Genomic DNA, 14,635 nt, shown 5'->3' with positions numbered 1-14,635 from the left:
GCCCCCCATGTAGATCGTTTGATTTCCATCACTGCCACTAATTCTCTCACTTCCTGATGTCATAGAAACTTGAAATTTGGCACGAGCATTGATTATGTCATAAATAGGAAAAGTTTATGGGTCCCAACTCAATTATTCAATTCTAAGCGCCAAAGAATTAGCGTCCACATTTTACGTACGGAATCTAATTCTCTCACTTCCCAATGTCATAGAAACTTGAAATTTGGCAGGAGCATTGATTATGACATAAATAGGAAAAGCTAATGGGTCCCAACTCGATTATTCAATTGTAAGCGCCAATGAATTAGCGTCCAAATTTTACGTACGGAATGTCATTTTCTCACATAGAAACTTGAAATTTGGCACGGGCATTGATTATGCCATAAATAGGAAAAGTTAATGGGTCCCAAGTCGATTATTCAATTCTATGCGCAAAAGAATTAGCGTCCAAATTTTACGTATGGAATGTAATTTTCTCACTTCCTGATATATATAAATGAATGTCTGTCTGTCCTTTATGCATTACTACACCATTCATCAAATTGCCATGAGACTTTGGGAAGTTGTTGAGTACACTCCTGGGAAGGTTACTGGCATAGTATAACTATCCTATGATAGGTGGTGCGCGTGCGAGCATCATCGACAGTTATGCCCCCCAAACAAAGATCGTTTGATTTACGTCTCAAGCACGAAAGCAAAAGGCATTACGAGCAACGGGATGCGTGTTCAACCAGAAAATGATGCATCCGCCGAACGATTCGCAAGACAATTGCTGGATATTGAGAATGCTGAGGTAAAATGAAAGCTGTGCTGTGATTGGTTGCTATTTCTTATACTGCTGAGGTAACATGAAAGCTGTGCTGTGATTGGTGGCTACTTCTTATACTACTGAGGTAACATGAAAGCTGCGCTGTGATTGGTTGCTATATATAATACCGCAGAGGTAACATGAAAGCTGCGCTGTGATTGGTTGCTATTTTTTATATTGCTGAGGCAGAATAAAAGTTGCGCTGTGATTGGTTGTTATTTCTCTTACTGCTAAGGTAACATGAAAGCTGCGCTGTGATTGGTTGTTATCTAGATATATAAAAACGAATGAATGTCTGTCTGTCTTCGCAGCAACGCGCGACGGGTAAGCTAGTTTTACATAAAAACCCGCTCTCCTCCTATAGCCATGTTTAGGGAGAGAACAAGCACAAGGGGGGCAAGGATTGGTGTATAGGTGCCGCTCATCAGACCTCTTCCCTGGCCAGTCACATTGCATCGGCGGCAACCTATTGTGTGTGCACCTGCTACATGGCCATGTCACTATTTCATGCTTAACCCCTTAGTGACCAATCCTGTTTGCACCTTAATGACCTGGCCAAATTTTATAAATCTGACGTGTCACTTTAACATAGAATAACTCGGTAAAGGTTTTGCATATCCCAGTAATTCTGACATTATTTTTTTGCCACATATTGTACTTCATTTTGGTGGTAAAAATAGACTGATAGAATTTGTGTATAGTTATTAAAAGCGCAAAAATTGGGAAAATTTTGAAAAAATTATAATTTTTTCACATTTTCAACTGCAATATCTCAAATATGTGCAAACACACTGTACAAATTTTGGATGAGATATATATCTCCATCTGTTTACTTTATTCTGGACGCATGCTGGAAAGACTTCAAGGTTTTTTTTAACTACTTAGAAGATGTATAAATTTAACATTAATTATCAGCATTTTGAGAAACATTTTGTTTTCCTACACCAAGCCAAGATCGCAAAGACTCATAGGTGTCAGAATGATAGATACCCCCACAAATTACCCCATTTTACAAAATACACATTTGAATGTATTCACTGTGGGCTGTCATTAGTATTTTGACCCCACAGTTTCTTTTCAGGAATTAATGTGATTTAGAGGAGAAAAAAATGAATTTCATATTTTTGCAAATATGTCATTTTAAAGACAGGGTTTTTTCTATAGTGCACAAGAAAATGAGGATTTGCACCAAAAATGGATACTCCTGTTTGTCCTGTGTTCAGACACATACCCATTGTGGCCCTAATCTTCTGTCTGTATACACAACGGGGCCCAAACCGAAAGGAGTAGTTGGTGGCTTTCAGAACAGACATTTTGCTTGAATGTGATTTATGCCACATAGCACACTTGTAGAGCCCTTGAGCAGCCAAACGACAGAAAACACCCAGAAATGACCCCATTTTGAAAACTAGACCCCTGCATGTGCAGATGGCACCGTCGGGACTGGGAGGCTAGAACGCTACGGGACATCGCGGAGGAGGGGGTGAGTACTTTCAGCTGCCTTGATGGATTCGATCCATCAGGGCAGCTGAATCTTTAACTTTTATTTACTTTTCATTGAGTTTCATATGATCGCCAGCATTCGGAGTGAAGCTCTCTGTGACCTCATGATGATGTCTGGCCCCACTAGTGGGATAGACAATTAGTTAATCACCGAGCATCCAGACTATCAACAATTGATGACTTATCCAATAACAGCCTAATACAATGGCATAGCTACAGGGAAGGAGGGCAAGGGGGGCATGTGCCCCAGGTGAAATCAGGACCAGCAGTATAAGATACCAGCTGATGCTGCAGCCAACCAGCCATGTATTATAAAGCAAATCGGTCACCTGTGTTAGCTGCAGCATCAGCTGATGTCAAAAACTAGCAACTGGGGGCTGTTTTTCCATAATGAAGCAAGAACATGGAAACCCTTAGTTCAGATCTGCATTAGCTCTGGTGTCACACTGTATGGTATATCTCCTGATTGTTCTATGAATTGGATTTTGATTCAGTTTTTGCCTATGAACTGTTATTGCCTTAGATATGCAATTGTCAGTCAATTTGATAATGATGCAATTAACCCCTTAGTGAAAGACCTATTTTAAGCGTTAATGGAGGAAAGGCCAATCTTTTTGTTTTCATAGCGTCACATTCCAAGAACCACAACATTTTAATTTTTTTTATCAACATAGCTGTGTGAGAGGTCTTTTTTATGAAGGGTGAGTTGATTTTTTTTAATGGCACTACTTTGGGGTACTTTTAATGTATTATTTAACTTGTATTCTTTTTAGGGGGGCAATAGATAGCAAAAGCTAATGGATAAAAAAAGGGGGAAACAAAATGTTAGAATTATAGTTGACTGTTAGAATGCTAGTTTTTCAGTCTGTTGAGGCAATAAGAAAAACTGATGGCCAGCAAATCCAACTTAACTCATATCCTTAACTGGATGTAACTTTACTGGAGAACTTTGCATGTTTGCTTTAAAATATCAGCTAAGTCAAAGCATTTCCCTTGGTGCAGACTGTAGTGCTGGTCACAGGAAGCCTACTTAACCATAAATAATTATAATCCTCTTCTTTCCTGTACTGTTATTAATATCCTTTTGTATTTCTAAGGTAAACTCACTGTAGAACAGAATTTAACCAGGAACTTGCCAAACCTACATAACATTCATTAAATTCCATTCAGCATAATAGACCTTGTCATGAATTTACAGAACTCATATATAGTTGGCGTGCTAGGGTGCAATTTGGGTTCTACTTTGCTGGAGTGCAGGATCCGGGGAGCTGGAAATAAGTTAATCATGCAATCTGCCTCAAGGTGCCATACCTCACAGGTTGGTGACTGTCAGACCCGTAAAACCTCGTATCTGTAACATGCATGGTATGCATCGAAGTCTAAGACACTACATGCAGCTCATATGGGCAGTGCTGATCCATCAAAGCAGGTGTATTGTCTTTGACTAATGCACAGTGTGCAAAAGTAGGAAGAGAAGCAGGTGCAGCCATCTTTCTTTGTCAATGCCGGAGGGTCGCTTTATGTTTTACTGTGAATATAGCAGTATGGATAATTTTTACTGGCAATTTTTAGTGAGAAATTATTGTATCCAGCATATTCACTTAGGTCCATCAAGAAAATGACCCAAAGCACACAAGTAAGTCAACTTAAGAATGGTTAAGAATGAAGATTTGTGTCTGAAATTGCCAAATCAGAGTCTTGACCTTAACCCTATGGAGATGCTGTGGCATGACTTGGAGATAGCTGAAACTGGAAGAGTTTAGTACTAGTAGAGTTAGCCAGTAGAGCAAAGTATGATTGTTCTCAGTAAGAGAAACCAAGTACTCTTGTAGATATGAGACCTTACAGGCTTACAGTCTGTTCAATAGGGGTTGTAAAAAACGGAAAGGAGGAGGGGTTTCTCTTTATGTAAAATCCTGTTTAAAGCCAACATTACAGGGAGTTATATGTGAGGAAGATGTGGAGTCTGTAGGGGTAGATATATGTTAAGGGAAAAACAACAATAAAATCCTCATAGGGGCTTTCTATTGGCCACCAAATATAACAGAAGCTACTAAAAATCTATTACTGAAGCAAATAGATGAAGCAGAAAATTACAGTGCGGTAATTATGTTTGGGGATGTTAACTATCTGGATATAGACTGGGAAACTGAAACCTGAGGAGCTCATAAAGGTACATTTCTGTCAATTACTAAAGATAATTACCCTACCCAACTTGTACAGGACCCAACTAGAGGGATGGCCATTTTGGACTTACCATATATACCGGCGTATAAGACGACTTTTGAACCCCGAAAAATCTGCTCTGAAGTCGGGGGTCGTCTTATACGCCAGTAATACCAAAAAAAAGTGTAAAAAAAAAAATCATTACTCACCTCCCCCGGCATTCTGTCACGCTCCGGCAGGATGTCGCTCGCTCCTCGTCCCCGGCGCAGCATTGCTTTCTGAATGCGGGGCTTGAAATCCCCGCCTCCAGAAAGCTAATACACACGCCGTCAGCCAGTTACAGCCATTCAATGACAGCATTGAATGGCTGTGATTGGCTGAAGGCGCACGTGGCTTCAGCCAATCAAACTATTCAATGACATCATTGAATGGGTGTGATTGGCTGAAGCCACGTGCGCCTTCAGCCAATCACAGCCATTCAATGCTGTCATTGAATGGCTGTAACTGGCTGACGGCGTGTGTATTAGCTTTCTGGAGGCGGGGATTTCAAGCCCCGCATTCAGAAAGCAATGCTGCGCCGGGGACGAGGAGCGAGCGACATCCTGCCGGAGTGCGACAGAACGCCGGGGGAGGTGAGTAATGATTTTTTTTTCTCCACTGTATTACCGGCGTATAAGGTGAAAGTTGGGGGGTCGTCTTATACGCCCCGTCGCCTTATACGCCGGTATATACGGTAATATTAACCTTACCCAACTTGTACAGGACCCAACTAGAGGGACGGCCATTTTGGACTTAATATTAACCCACAGACCTGTCAAAATAACATAATAGAATAATAAAGTAAACTCTCAACTAAATGTCACCAGTTTAACCCAGGAAGAAGTGCAGAGCCATCTTAAAAAAAATAAATAAATAATACACAAATTGCGGAATCACAATGGCATACATGGGTTTTAAGGAAATTGAGTAATGTGATAGACAGACCCTTGTTTCTTAGATTTAAGGACTCTATAGTGATGGGGTCTGTTCCACTGGATTGGCGCATAGCCAATGTAGTGCCAATATTCAAAAAGGGGTAAAAAAATAAACTTCGAAACTTTAGACTGGTAAATCTTAGGGCTAGAGATGAGTGAACGTGCTTGTTTAGAGCAATTACTCGATCGAGCATCGTTTTTTTCAAGTAACTGCCTAATCTGGCGAAAAGATTCGGGGGACGCCGGGGGTGAGCGGGGGGTTGCGGTGGGGAAAGAAAGAGAGAGAGAGCTCCCCCCTGTTCCCCCCTGCTACACCCCACTCCACCACGCCTCCCCCCGGCGCCCCCTGAATCTTTTCGCCCGAGTAGGCAGTTACTCGAAAGAAGCGATGCTCGATCGAGTAATTGTCCTAAATGAGCACGTTCGCTCATCTCTACTTAGGGCTACTTTACAATGGCGATCATGATATTACCGCAGGAAAATCGTGGCAAAATCGCAACTTTGCGCATGAGATGTCTGAGCGTCAGCGATGCTTTTTTTTGCAAAAACATCGCTGCTGCTTGTGATGCTCTCTCACGTTTTTCTTGCAATAGACAATAGGAGTTTTATAATGTTAAAAACGCATCATATCGCACGAAAATTGCAAGTTCATGCTTTGCAATGCAATAAAAGACATCTCTCATGTTTCCATAGGGAAACATGAGAGATAAAAAAAATGCTGCATGTCCAATCTTTCTGTGTTTTGCTTCTTTTTAACACCACATTGAATGAGTGCAAAAAAAAAATCGCAAATGGGAATGAAACCATTGAAAATCATTGGTTTCATAATTCTGTATTTTCACTCACTCTCGCATCACACAATTTTATCGCAAGTGTGAAGGGGCCCTTACTTCTATTGTGGGTAAAATGTATGAAGGGTTTCTAAGAGATGCCATCCTGGAGGACCTCAAGGTAAATAGCTGTATAACTCCATATCAACACAGGTTTATGAGGGGTCACTTCTGTCAAACCAACATGATCAGCTTCTACGAGGAGGTAAGTTCTAGACTGGACCGGGGAGAGTCACTGGATCTTCTGTATCTGGACTTTCCAAAGCATTTGATACTGTGCCGTATAAAAGGTTGGTATATATAAAGAGAATGCTTGGTCCGGGCGAGAATGTGTGTAAGTGGGTAAGGAACTGGTCAGTGATAGAAAGCAGAGGGAGGTTATTAATAGTACGTACTCTGATTGGGACATTAATACTAGTGGGCTACCACAGGGGGCAGTACTGGGCCCTATTCTTTTTATAAGAAGGATTGCACAGTAAAATATCAATATTTGCAGACAATACAAATGCTTTGTGAAAAAATAAACACAAGAGAGGACAAAATGCGGTTTTTGGGCAGAAAAGTGGCAAATGAGGTTTACCACTGATAAATTTAAGGTTATACACATGGGCAGAGGAAATACGTGTCACCATTTCACACTAAACATGGAAAAGTATTTGGTAATTTTAGTTAACTGTAAGCTTAACTGGAGCAACCAGTGTCAGGCAGCTGCTGCCCAGGCAAATAGGATCATGTGGTGCATCAAAAGAGGTCATGGGCCACATGACTTGAACATTGTTCTTCCTCTTTACAAGTTACTGGTCAGACCACACATAGAATATTGTGTACAGTTTTGGGTACTGGTACTCAAGAAGGACATATCAGAGATTGAGCGAGTACAAAGGCGGCAACTAAAGTAATAAATGGAATAGGCGGACTACAATACCCAGAGAGGTTATCAATATTGGGGTTATTAAGTTTAGAAAAAAGACAGCTGAGAGGCGACCTAATAACTATGTATAAATATATCAAGGGACAATACAGAGATCTCTGCCATCATCTGTTTATACCCAGGACTATGACTGTAACAAGGGGGCACCCTCTACATATAGAGGAAAGAAGGTTTCATCACCAACATAGAAAAATGTTCTTTACTGTAAGAGCAGTGAGACTATGGAACTCTCTGCCTGAGGACGTGGTGATGGCGAACGCGATAAAAGAGTATAAGAAGGGCCTGGACGCCTTTCTTGAAAGATACAATATTATATGTTATAATCAGTTATGATTCAGAAAGGTTGTTGATCCAGGGATTATTCTGATGGCCAGATTGGAGTCAGGGAGGAATTTATTTCCTTAAATGGTGAAAATTGGCTTCTACCTTACTGGGCTTTTTTTTGCCTTCCTCTGGATCAACATTGGTGAGGGGGTAATAGTCTGAACTGGATTTGTCAGTAACCAGTCTTTGTCTGCATTTATTTAATGGAAAAAGCAGTGGTGAAATGAAAACTCCCAAGACCATTTCCTTATTTAAAACTTTTGTTGCCAGTTCACTCTTGGTGAAGTAATTATCATAGAGGTTCACTAACATTGTATCACTACACCGGGGATACTTAGTTGATGTACTCAATAAAAGACATGAACAGTACAGCCAGGGGCGTAACTAAAGGCTCAGGAGCCCTGGTGCAAAAGTTCTGCTCGGGCCTCCCCCAACCTGTACCTGAACCTAAACTGCGCAGCATACAGCTGCAAAACAAATTTATATCCATGATCTAGCCCTTTGGTGTAAGCTTTCTAAACATGACTTATTTCCTGGACTATGTAAAAATCTTCTTGTAGCCCCTCAGGCCTTGCTCACACAAGCGCATGATTACAGCGTATTACGCATGTGCGGTACCTGCATGTGAGACCTGGTAATTCGCAGGCAATTAAATACATTGCCTTATGCAGTTCCACTCACATTTGTGAGTAGGAATTGTGATATATGCAAGAACAAACAAAACCCCAGCATGTTCTATTTTGCACCGTATTACGCGTGACAGAGCCCATTGTTCTCCATGGACTCATACTTAACACCACCCATACGCAATTATATTGTGTATGGGTGCCATGTATATGCGTTCATGCAATGCGACGGCACTGGGAATATAAAAAAAACAAAAACAGGTGGACTGCACATGCCAGCGTGTGCGAGATGCGCTGTCACGTGCAATACAACCGCGGTACAACGCTGACATTGATTTCAATGGAGCTGCGATTTTCAAGCGTTGCCTGTTCTATTTTTCAGTGGTTTAGCATTTTTTAATGCACCCCATCACCCATCGCGATAGGGTCACTGTCAAACGTTTTACCATGCCCTCAAAAATGCCGCTCAAAATCGCGGTAAAATGCTGAATGCTTAACTGAACGCGTGTGGGGAAGAAGGCTAAGGCTGGTGTCACATCTGCATCAGAACCACTGGTCGGAGGTTCCATCACAGATCTAGCTCAAATACCAGAAGTAAAAGCGCTGCATGCTGCGCTTTTGCTTTAATCTAAAAGCCGGGCAGCTGGGCATAAAGTAGACGGAACCCATTATAGTCAATGGAGTCCACCTGACGCTGGTTGATTCCATCCAGAGACGGAGCCGTTCGGCTGCCGGGGATTCTCCTTTCCTACTCCCAGAATGTAGCAGGAAAGTTGAATCTCCAATGCAGGTGTGAAACCACCCTAACCTGGATATCTCCTGTATATAATTATATATGTACAGCTGGTATAAGCTATACATCCTGTATATAGTGATATACCATGGTATAACAGTATGGTCCATATCACTATATACAGGAGATGTATAGCTCATACCAGCTGTACAGATATAATTATATACAGGACATATACAGGTTATACCAGCATGGTCCATATCACTATATACAGGGAGATGTACATGTCCTGTATATAGTGATATGGACCATATTGGTATAACCTGGATATCTCCTGTATAAAATAATATGTCCAGCTGGTATAACTTATACCAGCTTTACATACAAGATTAAATACAGTACATACCACCGCATGGTCTGCTGACTCCGCTCCCCTTCTCCGCTCTCTGACATGGTCAGTGCACCGCCAGCTGGACTGATCACCAGTGCATTGACAGACTGCAGTTGTGACCAATCACAACTGCAGTCTCTCAGTGGAAAGAAGGACCACACCCCCGAGGAGTTGGCAGCCTGTAGTTTGCTGCCGGCTCCCTGGGTAATGGCCCTCCCCTCCCTGAGCACCACCCACAGCTGGTGCGCAGGCCACGGCATTAAAACAGCATATGGCGGGGTCCAGTTCGCTAAGGGGCTGGGTCACAATTGCAACCCCTACGACCCTTAACGGTATGTCGGTGAGTACAGCCTTGTGTTATTAGGTTAGTTATACAGTGTTTATCTATAATGTGACTTAAATAACAATCAGACCACAGTTCATTAATAACCCATGAAGAAATCCAGGTAGTTCCGAGGTGTTCACTTACTTCTTTTTGCAACTGTATTTGGCCATAGAGATTTAGCAGATATACATATTTAGCAGAGATGTCTTTCTGATTATATCAGACTGTGTTGTTTTACTCAGGACTGCTTCGTTTATCATGAGATTGCTGCAATGCTTTAACATAAATATTCCAGTAACATAAACCCTCCATCAATTTAATTTGGGTAAGGGGGTCATATTTTAACATTCCCATTCTATTAGTGCAATTCCCAATTGCATGAGATGTATGTAAAGCAATACACTGTAATTGTCTAGCGAACATTCATGATGCTGATTGATATGCCGCTTCTGGTTAACTGTTTCCCCCAAGTTTGATATTTTCGAAGGAGATCTTCCTGAAAGAGGATGTTTCATCTACAATCTGAGGATCGTCTACTGATATATGAAATAAAATTAGTTACAAGTAGTTGATGGACACATTATCCAGTAGCTTCAGTAGGTCAGCAATTGCTCACCCATTAAATCGAAGCATTCCTTCATGGGAAAGACAGGATTCTGTACTGGAAAACTTTGCCGATGGCCTCAGTCCAAGTCTCTTGGCTGGATGACATGAGTTGAACTGTTGTGTTAATGACTGGAGAGCTCGGTGGTGTCAGTTCTCTCTTTCAATGGATAATATCGGTCTTGTGACCCCGCTGTTGATTTAGTTTAGTAGCACATCCAACAACTACAGGAGCATCTAAAGTATATTTACATGTTTCGTACAATGTTCTTTCTAAATATGCATCCATATCCTAGTCAGAGGCTGTGTTGGCCTGCTAAGTGTTTACTTTAGGTAAAAATCCAGATGGTTAGACGCTCAGTAGTATTTGAATAAGCTTGTCTGGAAGATAAAATACAGTAAGTTCATTTTTACTATACATATGTTTTAGATCATGTCCGAACAAGCTTCAGGACAAGGTGCACATTAGGTGTAAGAGGACAATTGCATTAAAAAGTTATAGTACACTCCTAATGGTGCTAACCCAAGGGTATACTCAGCCCTGTTGAGTGACCAAGCAGCTGACTTGGTTTATGAGTTCCTCCATTCATCTCCATGAGTAATAACGGATATGGAACTGCATCAAGGATTCTCCAGTAGCATTAGCTCAGATGACCGGCTACACCTGTACTTTTTCTCTTGAATGAAAGTGGAATAATGACACTCTAAAATACATAACGGAGAAAATATATTTGTAAAGCCATCACCTTTCCAATATACCCTTGACTCTATTTAGGTGCTACATCAACCTTAAAAGGGCTCTCCCATAAAATGGTACCTACATGGATAGCGCATTATGTACCCTTTTACCCTGCCTCCATGTTTCAGAGGTTATGCTGTCTCAGGTACTATGTTTCACAGTTGGTGGACATGCCCTTAGGCGGCCTGCTACTGGTCTACAAATTATAGTTAGCTTATAGCCTTTTTAATGTTCTTTCTTGCCACGATCTGTAGGTGGCCTTACGTGTCATCACACACAAGATCTACCCCACAAGCAGTTTCATCTTTTCACCTTCTTTCTTCTAGTAGCCAAGCAAACTATAGCTCATTCATGAAAGAAACTGTTAGGTCATCTAGGTCATCTACCTGGGGCAACCATCCTCTTGCAGGTCCTGGAAGATGCCGGCGTCGCCTCACTCCTCCTGTGTGATTAGTCTTTTTCTTTCCATCTGCAGGAGGTAATCCTTCCCAGTTCTGCATGTTTTCCATCAGTACCACAGGAGTTAATCCCAGTGCTCTCACACAGCTGCAGGGTAATTGGCCATTACCTCCCTATTTAGCTGCACTGGGGCTTCTCCTTCTTGTCCGAGTATTGGTGTTTATTTGTGTCTTGCTCCCAGCGAAGATATGCTGTGTTTGATTCCCATGAACCAACCCTTGCATTTGTTATTTGAATTTGCCTGAACTCTGCCTGCCCTGACCCTTGAACTCTCAATTTAACACCACCAGCCCTGACATTGGTTCACATTGTGGATCCACAACCGCTAGTCATAACAGAAATAAGCATTCCCCTACAAAAGGTTAAATATTGGATGGAAGGGTTCTTAATAAACAAGAAGTTATCTGGTATTATATTATTTTACAAAACTTTGTCAGCCTTGGATTGATTATGCCTATCGTCACCTCTTCCACCTTGGCCCAACCCTGACATGCCACTTCTTTGTTAGGCCTCCTTCACACAGGTGTTTGCAGAAACGTAGCATTTTTCAATGCTACATTTACTGCAGATTCCGCCTGGTTTCACAGCACTGGTATGCGTTATGCCAGCGTTTTGGCTGCGTTTTCAGCACAGCTGAAAATGCAGCCAAGACTGCTGATAAAAAAAATTAATACTCCTCCAGCAGGTGAAGCTGTCCCCATCACCGCTGTCATGACCTTGTGAAGCTGGTAGATTGCTCTGACTGGCTGAGTGACGGCCGGCTGAGCCAATCAGAGCCAGTGCTGGATGCGTCCAATCACAGCATCAATGAATGAATGGCTGTGATTGAACACATCCAGCGCTGGCTCTGATTGGCTCAGCCGGCTGTTACCTAGCCAATCAGAGCAATCTTTTGCTGGAGACAAGGATTTAGAATCTCCGTTACCAGCGAAAGTTCTTCTGAAGGCTGACAAGTCTCAAGAGCACCGCCGGGGACGGGACATCACCTACAAAGTGAGTATTGATTTTTTTTTCTTTTTTGACTCAGGCAGTGTAGCAAGGGGCAGCACCCAGCCGTCATTGATTGATAGATGAGCGCTGCCTGTGATTGGTCACAGTGCTCAGCCAATCACAGGCAATGCTCACCTGTCAATCAATGACAACTGGGTGCTGCTCGCAATTGGTTACAGTGCTCAGCCAATCAGGGGAAGCACTTTCTGGAGGCGGGAATTTTTTAATCCCCAGCTTCCAGCTTCCAGAAGACGTCTGCCGGGCCGGAGAGAAAAGCTGGACAGCTCTTCTAGGTGAGTTACATTTTTTTTTTAACTTCTCTTTAGAGCTGGAGAGGATTTTCAAAGAAGGGCTTATATTTCAAGCTCTTGCCTGAAAATAACACTGCAGTGCTTGGCTGCAACTCATTGCTTTCAATGGGGCTGCAGCAGCGCTAGCCCCATTGAAAGCAATGGATAGCATCGCAGACCTCTGCCACAGCTGTCACAGCTGTGTGATGGGAGCACGATGTACTGCCGTCGGCTCCTTGAAAACAATGAGTGATAGCGCTGCTTTTTTTTAGCTCTGCGAGTGTGCAGTGAAGACATCGCAAATGAGAATGAAACCATTGAAAACCTTTGTTTTCATTTTCATGCGTTTTCACTCACTCTCGCAACGCAAGGTAGCCTTTTGCCAGTGTGAAGCCGGCCTAAGAGACGGTTTTTGTTCTTTCAGATCTGTCCTTCTGACAGTAGGGTACCTCCGTTCCTGGACTCCTTGATTCTATCTATTTGACTGTCTATATGGTCTCTATACACGTTAAAACTTTTAATGTTGGTGACCTTATTACTTTGTATTTTGTTAGATTTGTTTCCTTTAGAAACCTAAGAGAACAGTATTGCCTTGCTAAAAGATAATGTCTAAGGCCGGCTTCACACAAGCTTATGCGCAAAATACAAAAATGTGTACAAACCCAATCAAATCAATGGATTCTATTCTCTGTGTATCGCGTGCAAAAACTTTCTGTGTACAAATACGTGCCAAATGCGTTCGTGTGAAGCCGGCCTAAGAGTGTTCTCATATACTCAATGCCTACATAAACCTTCTATGTAAGGCATCCTGGTCATCTGCTGTAAGCATCATGATTCCCTCTTTTGTAATATAAGTGAATGACTCTGTTCGAAGAGTCATCCATCTTATTGACTTGCTCATTGGAGGACAAGCATAGCACTATATGCTTCATCATAGAAAGTAAAGAACGTAGAGTTTCATGTAAACAATTTTGAACTCTATTGGGCAAGAAATAATGATTCTTTACTACCTTCCTGCATCTTCTATTATTTTTTTGCTGGGTTCCTCCACCTGATCCCCGTCCCGCTCAAATTGAAGCATGCCCCACAGGATATGAATCTTTTTCAGCTTGAGTTTATGTGACATGGAATATCAATAGAATCTGGCATGTAGACGCTTGTATTTTTTCCCCATTTTCATTACTCTTTATATTGAGTTGTATATATAGAACAAGAAAACAGTAGGTAGGGAGTCCTGCCCTGTAGATTTCAATTCAAGTATGAATAATCTCAATGTGACAAGGTTAGACTTGAAGATAACGGAATACAGATTTGTTATTTACTGTTTGAAAGCAGAATTCCTATAAAACATATATATATATATATATATATATATATATATTACAGTGTATACCCGCATATATTGTATACAGTTTATTTGCTTATAAAGCCAGTTATAGTAAACATTTTCTGTATTTACACATATTACAAAAATGTTTCTATCCCCAGATATTCCAAAAATAAAGTTAGAATCGCATCATTTGCTGTTTTTTTTTCATCAGTAGGGCCTCCTGGAGACGGCCGGGTCTGATCCCGCAGCGGGATCCTAGCCGTGCCCCTGCAGTGACCCGCGACTCACCTGCTCCCGGCGTCTCGCTCCCCTCTGCTATATGCCGGCTGCTGCCCAGCTGGCACGTGTGCAGTGCAGAGCTGACGCGTCACTAGTATCTTTTTTTTTTACACTAGTTTGCCTTGTTTTTCAGGGAAGGGCTTATAGTTAAAGCCCTTCCCTGAAAAACAATTACGGGGTGCCAGCAGACCATTGTCTTCAATGGAGCCGCCGGCAGCAGCTGCGGCTCTATTGAAGACAATGCGTGCATTCCCTATGGTGCACGCATGTCCTATCTTTGCAGGCACACGCTTGTAAAAAACGGACATGTGAACATACCATAGGGAATGCATTG

The sequence above is a fragment of the Eleutherodactylus coqui genome, chromosome 7 (genome assembly GCF_035609145.1).
Source record: "Eleutherodactylus coqui strain aEleCoq1 chromosome 7, aEleCoq1.hap1, whole genome shotgun sequence".
Lineage (NCBI taxonomy): Eukaryota > Metazoa > Chordata > Amphibia > Anura > Eleutherodactylidae > Eleutherodactylus > Eleutherodactylus coqui.
The sequence above is the reverse complement of the archived record's forward strand: the minus strand, read 5'-3'. Positions refer to the sequence as shown.